Genomic DNA, 21,624 nt, shown 5'->3' with positions numbered 1-21,624 from the left:
TACTGAAGTTTCTCTTTCACAACAACCCTGTGAAGTAGGTTAGGCTGAGAAAGAAGTGACTGGCCCAGAGTCACATGAATGCAAGGGATTCCTTGACTGTGTATATGGAAGAAGGCATCACAGAGACTTCTGCATGTCCTCTTTCTTGCCCCTTTGCAAGCATCATGCTGAGATTTAGAAGTGCAGAGGATGAAGAGGTGACAACTGTGATGTAGTCTGTAAGGCTCACTCCTGCTAGACTGAAGTCATCCCTTGGTGTCAAGGGTTTGGCATCAAGTAGCCATGTGGGTATTGTCCTCCTAGGGAAGGAGGAAGCTAAGCTGCAATAGCAGCAGCAGTGGGTGGGAGGGAGAGTGGGCCATAGAAGGTGTGTATAAAAGGGGGGGGGGGGTCCCAGTCCACAGAATGGTACATGGGAGGGCTGGATTTGGCTTCTGTCCAGTGAGCCCCAGTAACTAGGATTCTCAAGGACTGTGGATTGAGTAGAGGAAGGGGATTGAAGGCGGATCAGAAAGGGAAGAAATGGAATGCACTAAAAGATATGCCGTATAGCTCCTGGCCATGTGAAGACGTTGATATACACTTCCCAGGCAGAGGATTTTCACTCATCTGTTCTAAAATGGACTGTGCAGTGACCAACCCATCATGTTGGACATAAAAAAGAAAAGGCCACTCGCTTAACTTCCATTGGCCATTGCATCTCCAGCCTGATGCCTGACCACCCTGTGTGAAGGTGAGAGGTTAAGCAAACACCACCCAATTGTTGCCATCTGTAGTTGCACACTCCAAGCCTGAACAGGCCTCTTGGGATCCAGCCTCTGTGCACTGTTCGTCCTTCAGTCTCTGCCTTTACAGAGCGCTGGTGTGCTGTTTTTTGCTACTCCAGAGGGTACCTTCCCCTTTTGTTCCATCCCTTTTTTAACCCCACCAGTAAGGGCAAAGAGCAGGGCCTTTTTAGGCATAGCTCCCATCCTTTGTATTTCCCCTGCCCCATTTTATTTCCTGTTCCTCATAGGTGTACATCTCTGTTAACATCTTGGAGATGTGGCCAAGACCTTTCACTTCTAGTTGGCCTTTGATATTTCACTTGGATATTCTAGGCGGGGAAGTATATTATTTAAGAAAAGGTTAGGAGCCCAATATATGTTTATGAGGTGATGGGGTTATTTTGCTATACATGGCTGTAATGGTTTTTAATCATTTATTGTCTGGCTTAAAGCTGTTATGTTATTTTCACTGTGTGTTAGTTTTGATGGCTATCTTATTTTAACAGATGATATAGATTTTTAAAAAATGTTTAATTTTAAAGATGAAAAACTAAAAGATTATCACAATATAGGCATAACAAAAAATTGTAGGGCACAAACAAGCCAAATATAAGCACTTTTTCATCTTACTGATTTAAGAGATGCTTAATGGTACTATATCGGGCAGCAGTGATATAGGAAGATGCACCATCTCATCCAGCACGGGAGGAGGCCATGGTAAACCCCTCCTGTATTCTACCAAAGAAAACCACAGGGTTCTGTGGGCGCCAGGAGTCGAAATTGACTTCACGGCACACTTTATTAACTCTCTGCTACTGAAGAAAATGGAACTTAATTCTGGCAGTTTGGCCTAACCAGAAAATGCCAATTAATAATATAATTGTTAATCAAACAGAAATGCATGAATATCAAGCCTGGGAACTCTCTTTTTGACTTTGGCTTCCTTGGGATGTTACCATTGGATTTTCCAGTGTCCATCAAAGACCTAGGATGAAATGCAGTGGCTGTACTCTCAAAGTTGCAGTATTTACAAAGGAATACAGGACCCCTCTTGGAATATGGTTTGAAACAGCTTGAAGTGTATGCAAAAAAATCTAGTAGTAACCAAACAAGCACAAGAACCAGATCCTAATGATCAGTTAGCAGAATCTGGAACACATCCTGACACACATTGGTGTTTGTAAGTTCAGGCATCATTGAGGTTTGGTGGATGTAGATGTCATTTTCCATGGTCACAGCTTTCATTTGGAAATTCAGTGATTGCACAGATTGTATATGACACAGGATTCTACTATAAATCGTGTGTGTGTGTGTGTGTGTGTGTGTGTGTGTGTGTGTGTGTGAGAGAGAGAGAGAGAGAGAGAGAGAGACAGACAGACAGACAGACAGACAGACAGACAGACAGACAGACAGATTGTATAACCATCTTGGGTAGTTATTTTCATGTTTACTTGGAAATAAATCCAGCTGTCTTCAAGTATGCATAAGATTTCAGTCTTGGTTTACTTTGTGCTTCTTTCCTTTCCTTATTTCCTTTTGTTACAAAAGGCAGTTGATGGCTTACCTTTTCTGAGTCTGCTTTTCTTCTGGCCAACAGCTAAGGAGTTAGGTTGAATATGGAAGATGCATATTAAAATCCTTGCTCATCCACAAAGCCCATGGGCGGTTTGAGATACATCCCACATTCTCAGCACAACCTTCCTCACACGTTTGTTGCAAGGATAAATCGATGGCATGCATAAAACTCCTTGTCCACCAAAAAGTGCTTGTAAAAAGGGTGAATAATAATACCTCTTGGCTTGAGTTCCTAGAGGAAAATATTTATCTTTTTATTCTCAGCCACTCATTGCGCACTTCCATGAGCTCATGGCAGACAAAGGTGCTGTGATCATTATTGTCGGCTTTTGCCTAAAGTCAGTAGGAATTTGCTTGGTACGGGGACAGCCAGATCTTCCTTCCTTTCCTCTTGAAAGATTTATATTAAAAATTCCAAAATGAAAGACACTTCCCCTGTATCCTCCCCAGACTACGAAGCTGACCCTTTTGATGTTTGTATTTACAGTTTTCTCTCATCTGGATGTCATTTGGGACACAAGTTTTCTCCTTCCTCCTATCCCGACGTCTTCCTGTAAAACTCATTTTGAATTTGTAAGTTCAGGCAGCTTTCCTTGTGCTGTGACAGAGCAATCTATTTAGCAGACCTCTAGTCGGACCATAAAGAGGTACTCTAGGGGTCACGCCGTGTGCTCTTGTAAATTTATCCCAAATTAACCTTGATTGGCATCCTGCTCTCCCACTGTAAAGAGACAGATGTGGACTCCCTCCAACATCTGCAGTTTCATGAGCAGCCCGGCCTATAAATCCAGGACCCTCTGTGACCTCGACTCGGGTAAAGGGTTTCAGACACTTTTTTTACTGCCCAGCAGCGATTGGGAACCTGACAGTGATTATTAACTACAGTGGAACCAGGTTGCTCAAGGAAACTGGGTTCAATGTCAAGATCCTGGTCTGGGGCCATTGCTGCAGCTTATTTTTAATGTGTTTGACTTCACAAAGGCTGTCTGTACACCAGCGCATGGACACTGTATCTCTTTTACCTGCATGGCCTTGGTTTATGCCGAGTCTGTATGGATATAATTTGAGAAGTAAGTAGTCAACCAGAAGAATTATTGGAGACATCTCCCCTTTCTGGCAGAAGGTAACCCTAGTGTACACTCTCACTGTCCCTGTTTCCTAGTCTTTGAAACTGATAAATCACAGTGCTTGCTTTAGCCTTTTAAGGTTGCCTTGTTAAAAAGTCTGTTAGGATGAGTTGAAGCGTGGTTCCTTCCTCCAGGTCTCTGAAACTTAAGACTGCAGTCTTGTGTTCCTTCATCTGGGAGTGAGTCCCACTGAAATCAGTGGGACTTACTTCTGAGTAGAGATGCCTAGGATTGCACTGTTTATTTCTTGAGTGAGGGCTGGGTGCATTTTCATTCCAGAGCACATATTGCTGAATGCGTGCACGTGGCTACCAAAGCAGCACACAGCTTGCCATTTTGCACCCTGCAGCTGCTGAGGTCTGTTGTGAAGGGTCGATAACCCTGTTGTGAGGCAATTGTGTTTCCCCCCCTAGTATGTCTTGGACTCAAAGAAAAAAGCCCCTTGGCATTTGAATTTGAGGAGGACTGTCTATTGCAGAGTAAATGGATACACCAAGCCAGGGGTGATAACAGGTAGTAGCTGGAGACTGGGGCGATGCCTGGTTCGTGATCATTGGCTTGATAACTGGAGCTGTTGCGAACATCACACAGTGGGATATTGGGAGGCTATGGAGGAGCGTAGCTGGGGGGAGAGGGCCCATCTTCACCCCTCTCTCTGGCAGCCCCCCAGAGTGAGGGAGATAATGAAGAAAATGGGGAGGGGTGTAGGTGGGGGCCCCTCAAGAGCTGGGGGCCCGGGTTCTTTGAACCCTTTCGCTCAATTATAGCTACACCCCTGAGGCTGCGCCCTGAAATGTACCTTATAGGTGGCCACCTAGGACAGCACTTGGACAGAAGAGACAGCAGATGGATTGGACTTCTTTTAATCCATGGTTTGGGACCTGGGTTGTCCTTAGAGAGCCCTGGTGGTGGATTGCGGGGCCTGGGACAAATCAGCACAGCAGGGGCCCCTTTTAATGGTGGTGACAAGTGTGTAGGGCCCCTCCAAAGAGCAGCGCCCTGGGCGACCGCCCCGCTTGCCCGGCCCCAAGGACAGCCCTCTTTGGGACTCTTGATTCTGAAAAGACACCTTGAGTGCAGCCTTTGTGGGGGAAGGAATCTGGCGAGATCTCTTCCGCAGGCTGCCCCCTCCCATCTGTGGTGGGCCAAGCCTAAAAAGGCCCTCTGCTGTCCAGAGTGTGTGTGTGTGTTGTGTGTGTGTTTTCTTCCGGGCCACACACAGGAGGCCTAAGAGAGGGACTCTGTTTCTTTTGATGGCGACGGGCTCCCCTTCTTTCCCCTGTGCATTCAGCAGCCCCCTTCCCCTTGGACTGGGTCGCACCAGGCGTTGCGGAGCGTCCCTCTCTCCTGGCTGACGGGTCGGCCGCCTCCAGCCCAGGGGAGGGAGAAGCGACGGCAGCTGCTGGGCGGGTGGGAGCTGGCGAAGGCTCCCTGCGCGCAAGCCCAGCGGGAGGGGCGCGGGGGGGGCCTGCCGCTGCTCTGCGTGCGACCACAGCAGACGGGCGGGCGGGCAGGCGAGATCTGCTGCTCTTGGCTGGATTAGTCTCGCCTGGGCTCTCCTGCCGCCGCCGCCGCCGCCGCCTCTCCAGTGTAGTCGCTGGCGCTCGCCTGCGCGCAGAGCAGTCGCCTCCGGAGCGGCTTTGCGGAAGAGGCGTCCGCTGGGCCAGAGAGGAGAGGGCGCTTCTTGCCTGGCCGCCGCCGCCAGGAGAGGCAGGAGCTGGCCGGCGCCCTTTCCATGGTTGGGAATAATGGCCACCACCACCAAGACTTGAACAAGAAGAAAGAGCGCAAGCAAGCGAGGGGAAAGGGACCGCGCCGGAGCTGGGGACGCCTCGGGCTCTGATGGTGCTGCCGGAGCGGGCGCGAAGAAGAAGAAGAAGAAGAAGCGGCGATCTCCTCCTGCTGCTGCTCCTCCTCCTCGCCTCCTTTTCCTCCCGCCGCGGCTCCTGATGCCGAGCCGAGCTGGGTTTCTCCGCCTCCTCCTCCGCCGCCACCGCCTCCTCTTCTTCTTCAGCGATGATGACCCCGCCGTCTGGATCCGGAGAGGAGGGCTGCTGCCTGCTCGGCTCCTTTGCTGAGCGCGCGTAAGGCAGGCGTGGGGGCGGCTGCTGCTGCTGCTGGGTTGGCGGCGGCGGCTTTGCTGCGCCTTGGGGCCGCTTTGGTCAGGATCCCGGGCGCGAAGGCGGAGCGGGGCGTCCGAGGCAGAGCCGCGCGAGGAGAAACTTTGGGAGCTGGAAAGCGGGGAATAAATTCGGGAGCTCCGTGGCAAATCCTCCTCCTCCTCCGCCGCCGCCCAGAGGTGTCTTTGCACCGGGAGCCAAAGGAGGAGGGCACGCGGGGGCTGCCTCCGTCGCCGCTCGCCTCGGCCAAGGGATCGTGACGGCCGGGCGCCGGCGGGAGGAAGGCGGCTCTCGATCCTCCCCGCTCGCCGCCGGCTGGTGCTGCGCGTGGATGTGTCTTTGTGCTGCTGCGGCGCGCTTCCCCTTGATCGCCGGCCGAAGCCGACCAAGCCAAGAGGCGGCTCGCCTCTGTGGATTAAAGACTTAAAGGGTCTGGATTGCCGCTCGGCGCCCCGCGCGCCCCGGCGCCGCTCCGTGCCCCTCGCGTGCGGGCCGTGAGCGGGGCTCGCTCGCCTTGCTCGCTCCCGCCTTGTGGATTATCTCTTCCCCGCCCCAAAGTTGCCGCCGAGTGGGCTTTGGGTTGCCTCGGGGGACCCGCCTCGCCGGGGCAAGCGGCCTGCTAGCGGGTAAGTGTAAAGCAGCGACGCGGGGCATGCTTGGTCGGAGACGGGCGCGCAAAGGGGCGCATTTGCGCTTCGTCCGTTTGCGCCGTCCTCCCTGGTGTATAGAACGGGCAAACAAGGAATCCAGCTGGATCGGTGCCTCCCCACCCCCTTGGCTCTGTGTGTGTGTGTGTGTGTGTGTGTGTGTGTGTGTGTGTGTGTCCGTCCCTTTTCCACGCCTTGCTTCAAGCTTGCACCTTTCCCCCCTGCTCTCTGAATCTTGGAGAGCGCCGCTGGAATTCGCTCTCAGCCCAGGAGGAGACGGGCAAAATTGCGGCCAGGACAGACGAAAAGGGGGAGAGGGGACGCTTATTGTGTGGGTGTTTTTACGACTCCAATAATTTCCCGTTCCCCTTTCGCTGGCCCGCTGAATGGCTCTTTTGAAACTGACGAGGTGGCTACATTTTCCCCTTCCACCGCTGGCGTTCGTGGTTTTCTTTGGCTTTCGCTGGGTTTTTCCTCTCTCTCTCTGCCCCCGCTGCCAGAGCAATCACACCTTCCGAGAGGCACTTGGTGTGTACCGCATCGCGACAACCAGACGGCCATAAGGCGATGGCGAGGGGGTGACCACAATCGCGCGTCCCTTTGGAGAGAAAAACATCCGAAAGGCAAAACGGCCCCCGTGCAGAACCATCGCAAGGGCTGGCCCTGATTTGAAACAGACCTTTCTGGCAGAGGGCTGATTTCCGAGTGTGTGAGCGAGCTCAGCCTGCTTTGGAGAAGGAAACATGTTTTCCAGTTTCCCCCTCCTCTTTCCTTCTCTACAGAGCACATTTTTCTTCCTTCCCCCGCCCTTTCCTCCAGAGGAGAGGCAGAGAGGAAATATTAAGTAAGGAATCGTGGCCTTCAGGGGTAGAAAGAAGTGAGGCTGTATTTTCCAGACCAAGGAGCCGCCAAAAATGGGGGAATCTGGAAGCAGTTCCTGGTGGACACACTTGAAAGGACACCAAAGGAAGCGACTGGCACACTCTGTGTTAATTTAAACACACACACACACACAAGCACACACATTTGCTTGGGAGCAATTCAGGAGATCTTTCAGAAGAACTTCACTTCCAAATAAGTTTGCTTGGAAACAGCCAATTTCCGTGATTTTCTGTCAGTTTCCACGATGTAAGCATACTTATTAGGAAGCAAGTCCCATTGATCTGGGTCAACTTGTTTATGTACGAATGGTAAATGTCAGGCCCCATTCTCCATGCTGTTCTCTCTCACTCTGCTAACCAAAGTGTTTGGATTTCAGCTGCCTTTAGCCACACTGGAAGCCAGTAGGACGAACAGACTTAAAAACAAATACCAGGGTTTTGAATGAAGCTTTGAACGTGCTTGGAAAGGCAGCAATCAGACCTGATCCCAAGTAGAACTTATCGGGAAGTCCAGTTTAACTGAGTGGCTTTGATGCTGCGTAAATGTGTGGTGGATGGGGTGCTGGTATTGCAGATAGAATGGCGAATGTGTAAATCAGTCTCATTAGGGTGTCTGGCTTCTTTAGAAGGGAAAAGAAGGAGGGGAGGAGGACATCTAGGATTCTTGCAGAGCAAAGTTGTAAAACTGTAATGATTACACCAAAGAGAGAGAGAGAAGAAACCACAAGCCACAGGAGTGGAGACACATTTTCCCCCCAAGTCCCATTACCAGATTCTTAGCACACACACATGCACAACCTTGTAATCTGCCATCTTGTCAAAGGGAAGACGGTAACCTAAGGGCTGAGAAATTTGCCAGAATACAAATGAACTAACGTCTTGTTAAGACGAGCTGAGGAAACTGACCTTCCAGTGCACAAAGTGTGGCACTGAATTTTTTGTAGTGTGTATTCTCAAAATGGCTTTTAATTTTAGACCTTTTTCCTCCCCACTTTCTTGTCCAGTCACACACTTGTGGTCTGTAAATGTATCAGCTGTTGTTCTCTTAACAATTTGTTGCTGGATGTGGCATTGGGACGGGTATATATTCTGTTTTCTCACCCAGGCATGACAGTAGCATATAACAGAAGGTTGAAAAGAGGTTTTAATTTGCCTGAGATTAGAATGAACACACAAGTTGAGAATGAGATGTTAAACTAAGTAAAATATCTGGCCATGCTCTTGTTCAGTTGAATTCTCCCCTTCCTTATCGTACATGGGTTTTAAATTGAAGAACAAAATCCATTCGCTCAAGGGTAATTTTTGTTTTAATGGTGTTTAGGGAGCTTTCCAGTTGTGATCTGATAAAAAATGTGTTTACAAACTGACATTTCAGACATTTGTGTTGTCTGTATAGAGGGCATTGTTACATCTCCTGTCTAATTTTTGCCAACCCTGTTTCAAATTAATATTTAATCCCGTTAGAAATTCAAGATCAGCTCCGCAAGCAAAATAGTTTTTGTTGTTAAAAGAACATGAACCATGAGTGAAGGAAAGAAAAGAGGAATTTAGTCCAAATTTGAATGTGGTCATCTCTGTGGATTACAGTCTTGCAGGGAATGGTTCAGTCACAGAAAAAAGTGTCTCTATTCCAGAATGTAAATTTCATATGATCCCTTTTTCTTTTCTTCAATTTAAGGGGGGGGCGGGGCGGGGGAATGCAGTTTCAGTTCTGGTGTTTACAGAGGGAGAGAAAACATTTGCTGTTCCCATTGATTGCTCGGGGTCATGGAAGCGGCCTATTACACAAATCCTCCAGCACTGTCCTTTCAACAATAGGGGCTAGAATTATTTACTGTATTATCCACTCGTGGAAGAAAGACTGTCTCAGCTAGAAAAGACTGTTAAGGTATTACATAGCAGCAGAACCTGCCTGCTCTCATTTCTTAGGAGTTAAATCTCTGGTCATCCCTGCTCAGAATTTTACTCCAGTGGTTTATGTTGATGTATTAAATCCGATTTTCTCCACACACAGATTTAGGAGGCAGAAAGGCTCCGCTAGGGCCCTGCAGCATTAATACCTTACCAGTGCTGCACTCCCTTCCTTTCTACCTCTACCCGCTGCACCATTGGCAATTCTTCTTCAGGGTCTGATCTCAACCAGGATCAGATCCAAACCCTTTCACCTTTCTGTTAAGGAAAACCTGGGCATTTTAACGTCACTAGAGAAAAGAAGTGGTCTGTATGAATGTCCATTTAGGCAAGAAATCACTCCTTGAATTTGGTTATAAAAGCAGTTGTATGCAACACGGAATAGCAGGACATCTGAGATGTTGTGCTTCAGAAATTCACATCCAGTTACTCTTTATTCTCCTTAACTGGAGGCTCTCTCTTTTCCTGAGTGTGCAGAATTGCTCGCAAACCCCTTGCTTTGCTGACTCAACCCAAGCGCAGCAAGGAGAGGCACTTCAGGATTCATCCATTATGTGGGATAGACTTTTGGGGTTTGAGCTATAGGGATTTCACTTGAAAACTGGCGTTCATTTAACCCTGTTGGAATATGAAATGAGAAGATAAATTTTGGTAGAGAACAGGTGCATGTTGTTATCAGTGGAAGAACAACCTCAGAAATGTGGATTACTAATGTGCAAGGGTGGTGTTAAAGGAGGTGATGCAATACAGGACACTAGTCAACAGTGTTCGCGAACTAGGGGTCCCTAGCCGAAGTCTTGCTTTTGCCTTGAAATAAATATTACTGAATCTAGCCACGCTTGAGGAGAATGAGTCTCAGTAAAGGGCCTTCTTATCCCGAGGTTTTAGGTATATAGATTTTTTTTTCCTGCAGCAAATGGTAAAGGTAAAGTGTGCCATCGAGTCAGTGTCGACTCCTGGTGACCACAGAGCCCTGTGCTTGTCTTTGGTAGAATACAGGAGGGGTTGACCATGTAGTTGCATCTATTTTGTCAGCACACCTTGCATCATAGACCCTTTGAGACAGGTATGTGAGAGCCATCTCTTTGTCATGGTGTTGGGGGAAATCCTACTAAGGGCAAAGTCTCAAAATACTAGGGGGAAAGTAGCCAGATTTCCTGGCAGAGGGTTTTTGGCCATGCTGATACCACAAGAAGAAATCAAATCAGATCAGCCATCACAGGCTTTCCGGACAGGTTCAGTAGCAGGTGAAGGTACGCAGTTGTGATGTTGCCTTTCCCTGGCTCGTTCTGTCTAGCCCAGAGCTGCCTACTCATACTGACAGTGGCTTTCCTAGAAAAGGTCTTTTTCCAGCCCTGCTACCCTTGGTCCCTCCCTTCAGCTGATATCAGGAATCAGGCTAGGGATGTTATATGTTTTGCTACATGCGCCCTCTTTCCAAAACCAGTCTGTACAGACTTCTTGTGGCATCCCCTTTCAGATGACAGCTCCACACAGACCAGCACTAATGACAAACTGATGACAAACCTTGGCTTGCTGCATGCAGAAGGTGTTGTGTGAATTGCCCCTTCGTCATGTGTTTGCAAGGGGGCTACTCTCATAGCAAACTTGAGCGGCTGGCTAGAAAGATACAGAATTGGCTATGTAGCCGCTTTGCATTTGCTTGTGCACACAGCATAGCTTCTTTAAAACCGCCAGTAGATTGAGAGATGGCCAAGCTTTAGAAGGTTGGTTTTATGCAACATTCCCCTGATTGGATGGGACCCACGGAGCAGATATTGAACATGTGGATCTATCCAGAAACCACTTTCTAGGCTGCTCAGCTACTATGAAATGTGGCGAGAAACATGACCCCGAGAAAGAGAGAGAGAAGGGAAGAATTGCCCTTATCACTTGGGAGACTATCTGTGTCCTATAGTGAGGCATTGTATTGAAATGTCTATGCAGATGAATTTATATCTTCAGTGTACACATGTAAGAAATCATGCTGAAGATGGAGGGCTGAGAGGCTGATAGGGAGAGTTCTATAAATGTGCAATTGCCTATTTTTTCAGCGGTTTGGTAACTTATTGAGAGTGGCAAAAAAAATCTCCCAAGATGGCAGCATGACAAAAATCTTGATTCTATGTGACGGGCTTAATGCCAAAGATATAAAACATTAAAGGCTTATGCTTCTGTCTCAGCCTTCATTTAATTGTGTTCTTTCTATTTATCTACTGCATTTATAGCCAAATGGAAGGAAAATCCCCAGTATTACTCATTATAAACTCAGCCAGCCATACCCTTATAGGGGCAAAACTTAAATATAAATATTTAAATATTTATGTTTATCTTTAAATCTTCCAGTCTGTTTGTACAACTTAGGTAGTTAGTGAATCTTTACCTAAACACTCATTTTCTCCCCCCCCCCGCCCGCAATGGAGTTGCTCAATAAAAGACGCTGGACATTCCCAGTTTTTGCATAGAGAAGAATACAGTATTTGACACGGACTACCTAATTTTTGAAAGTTTTGATGACTCTTCCATTAATACATCAAAGCTTTACATCCCTTATTCCCCCTAGCCAGTAATGGCCCTTGTATTTGGCCTCTCAAAGGGCCTCTTAACCTCCTTAATGGAAGCTGAAAATCTAGGCTATTAAAATACAGCATTCGCTGCTAAACGTGGATTTAAAGATATTCAAACCAGCAGATGCAGAGAATGAGCTGTAAAAATAAATAAATCTACAGCTGATGAGAAAGTGCTTTCATCTGAATGCTAATTTAATATCCAAAATTTCTCTTTCCAGGAGCTTGTTGTCAAAAGAAGCACAAATGGATGTTAGATTCCACCCACCCACCCCGTCCCTGTACAAAATTAAGTTTCCTTAAAATTTAATTTTGTTCAAAACCACCCCTCTTTAAGACAAATAAGTAGCACAGTGACTCCTGGTGGTGATTTTGGTAAGAATAGCCTCTTTCTATAGCTACATTCTGTTTGATGAGCAACATTTGCTGTTGATTTATTTGAATTTGCTCACCCATTCCCATTTTTAAAATATGTTTCAATAATTTGTATGCCATCTTGTGGCTACTATAGTATATGACAATATCACAAGTACACATGGCTTTATGGATTACCAGGATCCAGGCACGTCACTGTTTGTTTTTCCTTCAGTGGGACATAGGAAACTGCCATATACTGAGTCAGACCATTGGTCTGTCTAGCTCAGTATTGTCTTCACAGACTGGCAGCGGCTTCTCCAAGGTTGCAGGCAGGAGTCTCTCTCAGCCCTATCTTGGAGATGCTGCCAGGGAGGGAACTTGGAACCTTCTGCTCTTTCCAGAGCGGCTCCATCCCCTGAGGGAAAGATCTTCCAGTGCTCACACAACAAGTCTCCCATTCAGATGCAACCAGGGCAGACCCTGCTTATCTATGGGGACAAGTCATGCTTGCTACCACAAGACCAGCTCTCCTCTCCTGGACACCCATGCAACTGTGAATTCCTTGCACATTGCTGAATCACATTCTCCTTGTGCCACCAAACAAAAATCTGCAAGGGCCATGCCTCTCCCAGTGGAGTTGCTGCTAAAGGGCTGGGTCTATGTAGACCTAGAATATGAAGGCACTATAAAGATTGATAAAATGATGCGTGGTTTGCAGAAAATGGATAGAGAAGAGATTTTTCTCCCTGTCCCATAACATTTGAACTCTGGGGTCACTCAGACGAATTTGACTGGCAATAGGTTCAGGACAGACTATGCATTCTTCCCACAAGACATCATTGATTTACGGAACTCACTGCCACAAGATGTGATGGTTGGTGCTAACTTGAAAGGGGATTGGGCAAATTTGTGGAAGGCAAGCCTATCAATGGCTACTAGTTCCGATGGCTCGATGGCTCTAGTTTAGAGATAGTATAGTGGTGAATACAAGTTGCAGGGCGGCAACGTCAGCTTTTGGGCTACTTGGACATCTGGTTGGCCACTGTGGGAAAAAGATGCAGGACTTGCTATACTTTTGGTCTGATCCAACAGGGCTTGCTATGTACTATGTGGTCCAGCCTCACCGTGACCAAACAACTCATTTGTATAAACACATCCAGTTGGGCTGGGGACATGGGAAATAGATATAAGAAAGGAAGCTACAGAACTTCAGCCATAATGTTGAGCAGAATGGTGTCTGTCCAGCTTTATTTGGCTCCTACCATCTGATAAAGGGTATTTTGGCATTTGAAAGCTTCCAAACGTTTACAGGGACTGGTACAGTGAAATATGTCACCCCGTTCTATTTGGAATCTGAAATAATGCACTCACATCTCTACCATAGGCCACCTTCAGACATAACACAGAACCGTGGGTTCAATGGACCCATGGTCCTGCACCCCCCACCCACTTTCGGACATGCAGAAAAGATGCCTCTCTGCAGTCAGCGAGACTGCAGAGAGGCGGGGAAGCTGGCTGTGTGGGCTCCTTCCTTCCTCCCTCATATTTTTATACCGCCTGATATGTACATCTCTAGGCGGTTTACAAAATTTAAAATATTTAAAAGTCACAGATTAAAATACATGACACAGTAAAAACAACAGAATGAAATCATTATTAAAACAAGTTTTTTAAAAAACAACAACATTAAAATTCTAATTAAAAGCCTGATAAAACAGGAGAGTCTTGAGGTTCTTCCTGAAAACAAACAGAGAAGGTGATGCTCTTATTTCAGCAGGAAGCATATTCCCAAGCCCTGAGGCAGCCACAGAGAAAGCCCGGTCCTGGGTCGCCACCAAATGAGCCAGTGGCAACCGTAACCAGATCTCTCCAGAAGATCGTAACGGGCGTCAGGGTTTATGACAAAGGAGGCAGTCTCTTAAATAGCCTGGAACCAAGCCATTAAGGGCTTCATAGGTAATAACCAGCACTTTGTATTTCACCTGGAAATATATTTGCAGCCAGTGCAGTTCTTTTAAAACCAGTGTTATGTGGTCCCTTCGTGTTGTCCCAGAGACCAACCTGGCTGCCGCATTCTGTGCCAATTGTCATTTCCAAACTATGTACAAAGGCAGCCCCACATAGAGTGCATTACAGTAGTCAAGCCTGGAGGTTACTAGCATATGTACCACTGTTTTAAGGTCATTCACCTCTAGAAATTGATGTAGCTAATGTATCAGCCAAAGCTGATAAAAAGCACTCCTGGCTACCACCTCCACCTGAGAAACCAGGAAGAGCTTTGGGTCCAGGAGCACTCCCAAGCTACATATCTGATCTTTCAGGGGTAGTGCAACCTCATCCAGAACAGGCAGATCTAAACCATCTCTTGAGTCCTGTCCCCTCACAGTCAGTATCTCTGTCTTATTTGGATTCAACTTTAGTTATCCCTCATCCCGTCCATCACTGCATCCAGGCAGGCATTTAGGGAAGATAAGCCATTTCCTGATGAGGTCGGCATGGAGAAGTAGATCTGCCTTGACAGAAGGACAGCCCATACAGCCAATTGGGCCAGAGTGAAGGAGGAGTTGCCTCCCTCAACTCTGGCTCTGTGGGGCTGAAACTGCAGTGCCAGTGTTCTGATGTAACGCTGGAGCTGCAGAACCGAAGTTGGAGGAGCCCAAACTCCAATCTGAACCAAAGGTTCAGAGTGAAGTTCGTGGAGGGAAGCTGTGGGTCTCTTCTCCCCTTCAACTCTGGTTTCTCAAATTCAGACATGCGTGTCAGGAAACCGAAGGTAAAGGGACCTCCAGTTTCCTGTTACGTCTGAATTCTGTGATAGTCAAGCAGAAGACGGTCTGAAGGACTATCTTGTCTGCTCCAAAATGACCCTGAGATGATCATGAGATTATCATCCTCTGAGGCTCTTCCAATGTGCCCCCACCCTTGGAGATTAGGCAGTTTGCAACCAGCTTCTTCAGTGGCTTCTTCAGTGGTGGACCAAGCTTTGGAACCCCATCCTGAGACATGTATGCTTGGCTCCATCATGTTTCTTTGGCCCCTTCACCTTTTTCATTAGTGGACAAATTTAATCCTGTTCTCTCTGGCCTTTTATGTTTTGATCCCTTTTTTGCGGAATGATTTTAAAAAATCTGCTGCACTTTTAAATGCCCTTTTTATTGTGTTTTGATATTGTGTATTGCTGTTTGTACTGCTTGGCTGCTAGCTGCCTTGAGACGTGTTCGATAAGGCAGGTTATAAATCTCATTAATAAAGAACTACATTGGCCAAGTTTCTTCCACATGGGACTGATTTTCTGGAGCCAGTTGTGTTGTGATTGCATTTTTTAAAAAGTCATTAATATATCTTGTATTATCTTTGGAGTCGCTCCTGAGGAGACACTTGGCATAGATTTGCAGTGTGGCGGCCAGAAGGCAATCCCAGTACAGTACCCAGTCCCTCGTAGGCACAAGTCGTCTACGTAGAGAGAAGTGGGTAATGTTATCGACACAGACTCCCAAATATCCTGTGCTTTCCTTTCCTCCGAGATGCAAAATACTTCATCCTTCCTGAAGACGTGGCATGCACATTTCTAAAATGTGAAAGTGGTTTGAACACACACTGGTTTTCAGGGCAGATAATATTTACTCAGACCATTTTCAATACACTTTAGTCTGTCTCCATCTTTAGTGAGTGAGGAGAATTGATTGCAGATATCAGGCCTCGCTGTTGGGACTGTGGTCGGCGTATTTCACCAGGATCCTCGCAGTCGAATTTTTCTGTGAGATGTGTTTTTTCTGCGAGATACATTCTGAGGTACTTTGATCAACTAGTTATATAGTTACAGACTTTGGAGGCTACTTGAGGGCTGAAGGGCAGGTTTAGATTTTAAATAAAAAGAATAAAGGATAGCAATATGATCAAAATTGTGTATAAAAACCCACCAGAATCCAAGAAAGCATTGCATACAATTCAAAAGAACCAAAAAGAATGGCTCTTGGAATTCTCAATTTGACTTAATTTCAAAGATTGCTGAAATATAAAGCTAGAAAATAGCTCTTAATGGTCAGTTCCTGACTCTGGAAAAATGCAGTAATTGGGAATGTGTGTTGTATTGCAACTTTATTGCAACTAATACAATACAACTGTATTGCATACAATTCAAAAGAACCAATACAACTGTATTGTATTACAAGCTTTGCCACGACATACATTGGTATATATGATATCTAGCATAGCCAGAACCATATTGTCATCTATTAACTCACTTTCCATCTTGGAAATGAAGTCTTTGGTGGTATCTTTTTGTGCCCTTGGGGCCACTCAACTAAGGCCCTTTAACTGGTTAACTTGAATTACTTCTTATTTTCTTGAATAAGCATCATAGGCAATTGGTCGCCCCTGTCCCCTGACATTGGCTGTAGTTTGTCCTCTGGCCACCATCTGGAAGTATAGATGTGCCATAAGTTGGACACTAAAATATTTTCTGTTCATCCCTTTCTGATAGTCCAAACTTTTCAACTTCCCAGAGTTTAAAAAAGTTTGTGGGTTCAGCATAGGGACTCTGCTAGTATCCTATGAGACTTGTCAGGGGCGGACAGTATGTATATGTGTGCATGATAGTTTGAAAGAATATTCTAAAGCCTCATATAGCTTAGGGGCCATAATTCAGTGGTAGAGCATACCCCTTGCATGCAAATGGTCCAAGTTCAATACCTGGCATCTTCATCTAAAGAGGCCAGGGAGCAGCTGATGGGTTCAGAGCTGGGTTCAGACCTTTCCTTATCTGCTGCTTCCAGCCAAAGCTAATAATACTGGGCTAGATGGCCTCAGTATGGGGCGACTTCATGTGTCTATTTGACCATAGCTGAATGTTTTGCAACACTTCAGCTTGTAAGCATGTTAAGAGCACACAGGAGAGCTTCTGATCAATACAGTGGGTTCTGCACGCATTACAGAAGATGCTGTCTTACCTCAGCCTCATCATAGGGTCCTGCTAATATGAGGGTGAGGGCAGGACTGTGCAAACTATTGCCATAGTTAGAATACAGTTGCACCACCCTAATATTTTAGTTATGCTTCTGTGGTCGGGGTGGGTGGGTGTAATTTCCCAGTGGTTTCGGAGGTATATTTTGAATGCTTGTCAAACAAACAGTGTATGAAAGAGGCAACAGGTTGTGCGTTTAACCTGCTGTTCTCCCTTGAGTTGTTGGCAAGAGGGTGAAGATTGCTTCCTTTGTACCATGAAGAGATCGCCAAGTGGCTGCTCAGCCCAGAGCTCTTGGTCATAAAGCAGTGGTGTGTGTGTGTGTCTTCAGGATGATTGGAAATCCTCCATAAATACCTCGCCGACACATGCCTCCTTTAGAACAGTAGGATTGGCTCCTGAAGAGCCTTCCATGAAGGGTGCACTGTAATCCTTTTATGTTCCTTCTTCAGTGGAGATTATGCAGCAAGAAATAATTAGGAGATTAATTTTCACCTGTCACTGCCAATAATAGATAACCTTGATACAGTGACAGGGCTAGGATTGCGAGGGAATGGAAGAGAACTTGCCCCCACTGTGGTGGCAATGTAGGGCAAAAAGAGTGGGGAGAAGACCCATGTTCGCTTGCCTCGGTTCACTGTTGAATACACTTCGATAGCTTCATGGGGCCAAGGAGTCCATAGTATGATGGTAAGGGGGCACCCCCTGCCAGTGCCCCATAGATATAAGTGCTCTGGAAAACCAAGCAGCCATTGCTGCATTTTTCATTTTTGCTATATCTGTCCATACAGTTCTGTGGGCTTCTGGGCAACAACTGAGCATGTAATACCAGCTCAAGGCCTTGATCCTGAGACACTTGCTTGGAAGCAACTTTCATTGAAATCTGTGGGGCTTCTTTTCCAAGTTGGTATGGGGGGGGGATCAAAGGCCCAGTGAGTGGATTGCCTCCATCAAGTCTGCTGACATCCCCCATTTTAAATTTGAAGCCCTTGATTTCCCCCCAGCCCAGGAAACACACTCTTTCACATGTTGATGCCATTGTAAATGTGTGCATTTTACGGCTGCACAAATTCTCATTCACAAACGGGAAACATTTTTAGGATCACAGCACACACCAATGCAATTGGTGCAGTACCAGTTGCAGGGGAGTAACAGCAGGATACGAGAGGGCGTGCCCTCAACTCCTGCCTGTGGCTTCCAGCGACATCTATATATGTCAGGAAACAGGATGCTGGACGCGATGGGCCTTGGGCCTGATCCAGCAGGGCTGTGCTTATGTACTTAATTGGAAGGTCCAGTTCCTTGTTTATGGCAAGCAGCAAGGTGCCAGGCCAATTGGCAGGTGAGCTTTGCCTTCAGGCAGAAAAATGCATTGCACACGAAGAACCAGTATTTATAGTTGAGGGATGGAGCACATTCTTTTCATGCAAATGGACCTGGGTTCAGTCCCTGGGATCTTGTGATCCCACTGCCCAAGTGAGGCCCTGCAAAGTCACTGCCAGTCAGAGTAGATAATACTCTGGGCTAGATGGACCTTCAAGCTTGGATGTGACTGCAAAGTGGGCTTACCAGTTATGGCACTTTCTGAAATAGGCCCTATTGGTGGGCTATGTTTGCCGCTACCTGCTTGAAAGAATGCCTAATCCTGTTGGATTTTATATCCTTGTTACCGATTCCACTTACGTGCTATCAGCATGGTTCTTTTGCTTTCAACTAATTCAACTAATTCTCCTATTTTTCTCTAGTTGACCCCAATGCACTCTCCAAAGCTGGATATTCCACCACCACCCTGCCGGCTCAGTATTTCTCTTTGTCCAATCATCACTATGTCATCCAATTAAATTTTTTATTAATTTTAATTGGTTGTTCTCATCTCCCTGGGTCTGTTCAGTTCAGTGGAAGATTTTAAGGGTGTTTCTAGACATTGGTTTTCTCTGACAACTGTAGGGCTTCTGTACATGACAGAGTCTCCGTGAAACTAGGTACTTTTTCTCAGCTGTTTGTGACCAGGCCCCAATCTTTCTTTTTTTTTTGCTTACTTTACTCTATAAAACACCACATACTTAGGACACTTCTATTCTAGATTTGCTATTACCATCACTGAGGGCGCAGAAAACACCCTAACATAGTTGTAAAGCGGGAAGAAGAAGCATTGGTCCCAGGGTATGATCTAAAGGCATACGATACAGCAACCTTACTGAAGCTAAGCAGGCCTAAGTCTGGTCAGTGCCTGGATGGGAGACCACCTGGGAACCCTCCGTACACCTCCTTGAATGCTGTTGAAGATAGGCAGGATATACATGTAAGAAACAGTGCTAATAATATTGTGGCATATTAATGGTGTGAATGCATCCGATTCCAGCAGGGAAAGATAAAGTAGGGTTTTAGAGTTAGAATGGACCTTGGAAGTCTTGTACTCCAACAGCATGCTCAATACAGGAATCTGCCACAGCATCTCTGAAAGATGCCACTTCCCACCCCATCTGTTTGAATATCTGTAGCAAAGGATAACTCACCACTGCATGAGGCAGACAGTTCCCCTTTTCAACAGCTCTTACTGTTAGGAAACGCCTCCCGACGCCTAGCCTGAATTTCCTTTCTCTTCGTGTCAGCACATTGGTTCTGGTCCTGCCCTCGGGAACAGCAGAAGCGAACAAGTCCACTCCTCTGTGACAGCCCTTCAGGTACTGGAGATAGTAAATTTTTGCAGTGCAGCCCTTCGTTTGTGGAAGAACTTAGTAATGGGAAAATAGGTGATGGATCTAAGGCCAGAGCAACTTGTAGCCATAATGTGGCTAGCTGCAGGTGGGCACGCAGGTACTGGTATCACCTGTATATCAGCTGTAAATTTAATGACAATATTTTTCAGAGCTCCTGAATTGTTTAACCCCCCTCAGATTTAGGAGTCGAGAAGGCAACTGGTTGAGTTTTGATTTTGTGTAATAGCCTCATAAGTAGGAAATACTGCTGCCTCTTTTATCTCCAATTATTTTAGTAGTATTTTTAGTGTCCTGAGGAGGACTTTTTAAAATTTATCTGGTGTTATTGTTTGCAATAGAAGTTTGATTGTCCTCTCTTTTACATTTGTTTTAATCTTATGCTGGTCGCTGACCGAAATAAAGGGATTGATTGATCTCTACTTGATATTATTCTGGAGATAGTTATCATATCTCCTCTTGGTCTTTTCTTCAGGAGAAATATGCCCAGCTCCTTTTACCATTCCTCATAGAACGTGGGAGCTGCCACGGGAAAGCACTGATCCTGCTCAAAGCAGCGTGGCTGGAAGGGTCGCACCCACCATCAGAAGGACGCTTAGCAGCATCGCCCTGGTTAATAAGCCTCAACGTCGTCCTGACTGGCACAGGAACCATTTAGTTCTTTCTTCTTTCTGGAGCAATGCCCAGTATATGCTTCATTCAGTCTTATTACTAGGAGCAGGGACTCAGGGAAGGCCTTATTACTGGACAGGGGATTGAGACCTCTGTTGGGTTCTCCCATCCAAGTGGCTAGCCTGCAGCGCTTTGTCTGTTGCCTTCCTCTTGGATGGCAACCATGATCGCCTGAGGCTTTGAACGAATGTGCCCCATGGACAGCAGCTCATCAGTGTGAGCTGGCAGCAAGAGATGTGCTCTGCTCTCTCCAGTCTTTGCTTCCTTTTTCATTATCCCATTGTCCCTCCCTGAGTTGTACACGGCTAGGAGGGGGAAGAAAAGGATCTCTAATGAAGACAGTTTTATTAGGCCCTGTGCAGCTTTAAGCCTCTCCCTCCCTCCCTGCTGAATGCAGCTCCAAAAAACCCCCCTCTCAAAATCACAGTGCGCTCTGCCTGGGGATTTTCTAAGAATCAGAAACTTGCCTTTTTTTTCTTCTCCCTTTCAAAATTAATTGCCTCCTCAGTTCAGGTAGGCTTAAAATACATCCTGGAATCTAAGGCTGTTGAGCAAAGGGAAGGTAATTTTTAAAAATCCTTCTCACCCCTCTCACACACCCCCCCCCCCCCCGCCTCTTGTGCTGAAGTTTAAATCTACAATCTGTTGAGAATGTAATGGGAAACCAGCCTACAGAAAATGCCATTATTCATATCATCCTTAGCTCATTTATTTTATCTGCAATAGCAACGATAAGGCAAGCTGCTTGGCAGTGCTGATAAGCAGGGGAAATATCTTAGAGCTATTTGTAAAAGTTAAAGCAGATCTTGGTACAGAGAGATAGTGGGATGTGGGGGGGGGGCACTGACAAGCTTTTTGGCAAGCCGCTGAGCTGGAAGCTAATAAAGATTTTAATGGGGAGGCCTCATTAGGATTAGGCAGAAGATCTATTATCTTGGATTTACACAACATAAATGGCGAAGCAACCTGATTCTCCCCCCCCACCCCCTTTCTGTGTTCGCTAAATAGTGCCATTGAATGGGAAATCTTTTCAAATTCAATTGAACTCTCTTGCTGCCAGGAGCTATTGCTGTTTGTTGAGGAAAGATAGAGGGAACTGCCTTTGCAGACATGTATAAGGGGAGGCCTAGGGTGTGTCTGCAATGGCCAGGTTGCGCTGAATTCAGACATTTAGAAAGGGAGGCTGAGGATGTGTCTGTGCTGGCCGGACTGTGGTGACCCTAGCCGCTTGTCCAAGCTGTGCTGGACTTCCAGAGTTTCGACATAACAGTTGATGCATTCACACAGTACATGCCAGGCGTAGCTCCACGTCTCTTATGA

General features: G+C 46.5%; 1 protein-coding gene across 25 annotated transcripts in view; it reads left to right on the top strand.

Moving 5' to 3' along the window:
• The window catches only part of FBRSL1 (fibrosin like 1), a 788,945-nt gene that overhangs the window by 616,317 nt on the left and 151,004 nt on the right, over nucleotides 1–21,624 (top strand). The gene's annotated exons all lie outside the window — the stretch shown is intronic.

This window comes from Hemicordylus capensis, chromosome 15 (genome assembly GCF_027244095.1).
Source record: "Hemicordylus capensis ecotype Gifberg chromosome 15, rHemCap1.1.pri, whole genome shotgun sequence".
Taxonomy (NCBI): domain Eukaryota; kingdom Metazoa; phylum Chordata; class Lepidosauria; order Squamata; family Cordylidae; genus Hemicordylus; species Hemicordylus capensis.
This window is presented reverse-complemented; position numbering and strand designations above follow the sequence as displayed.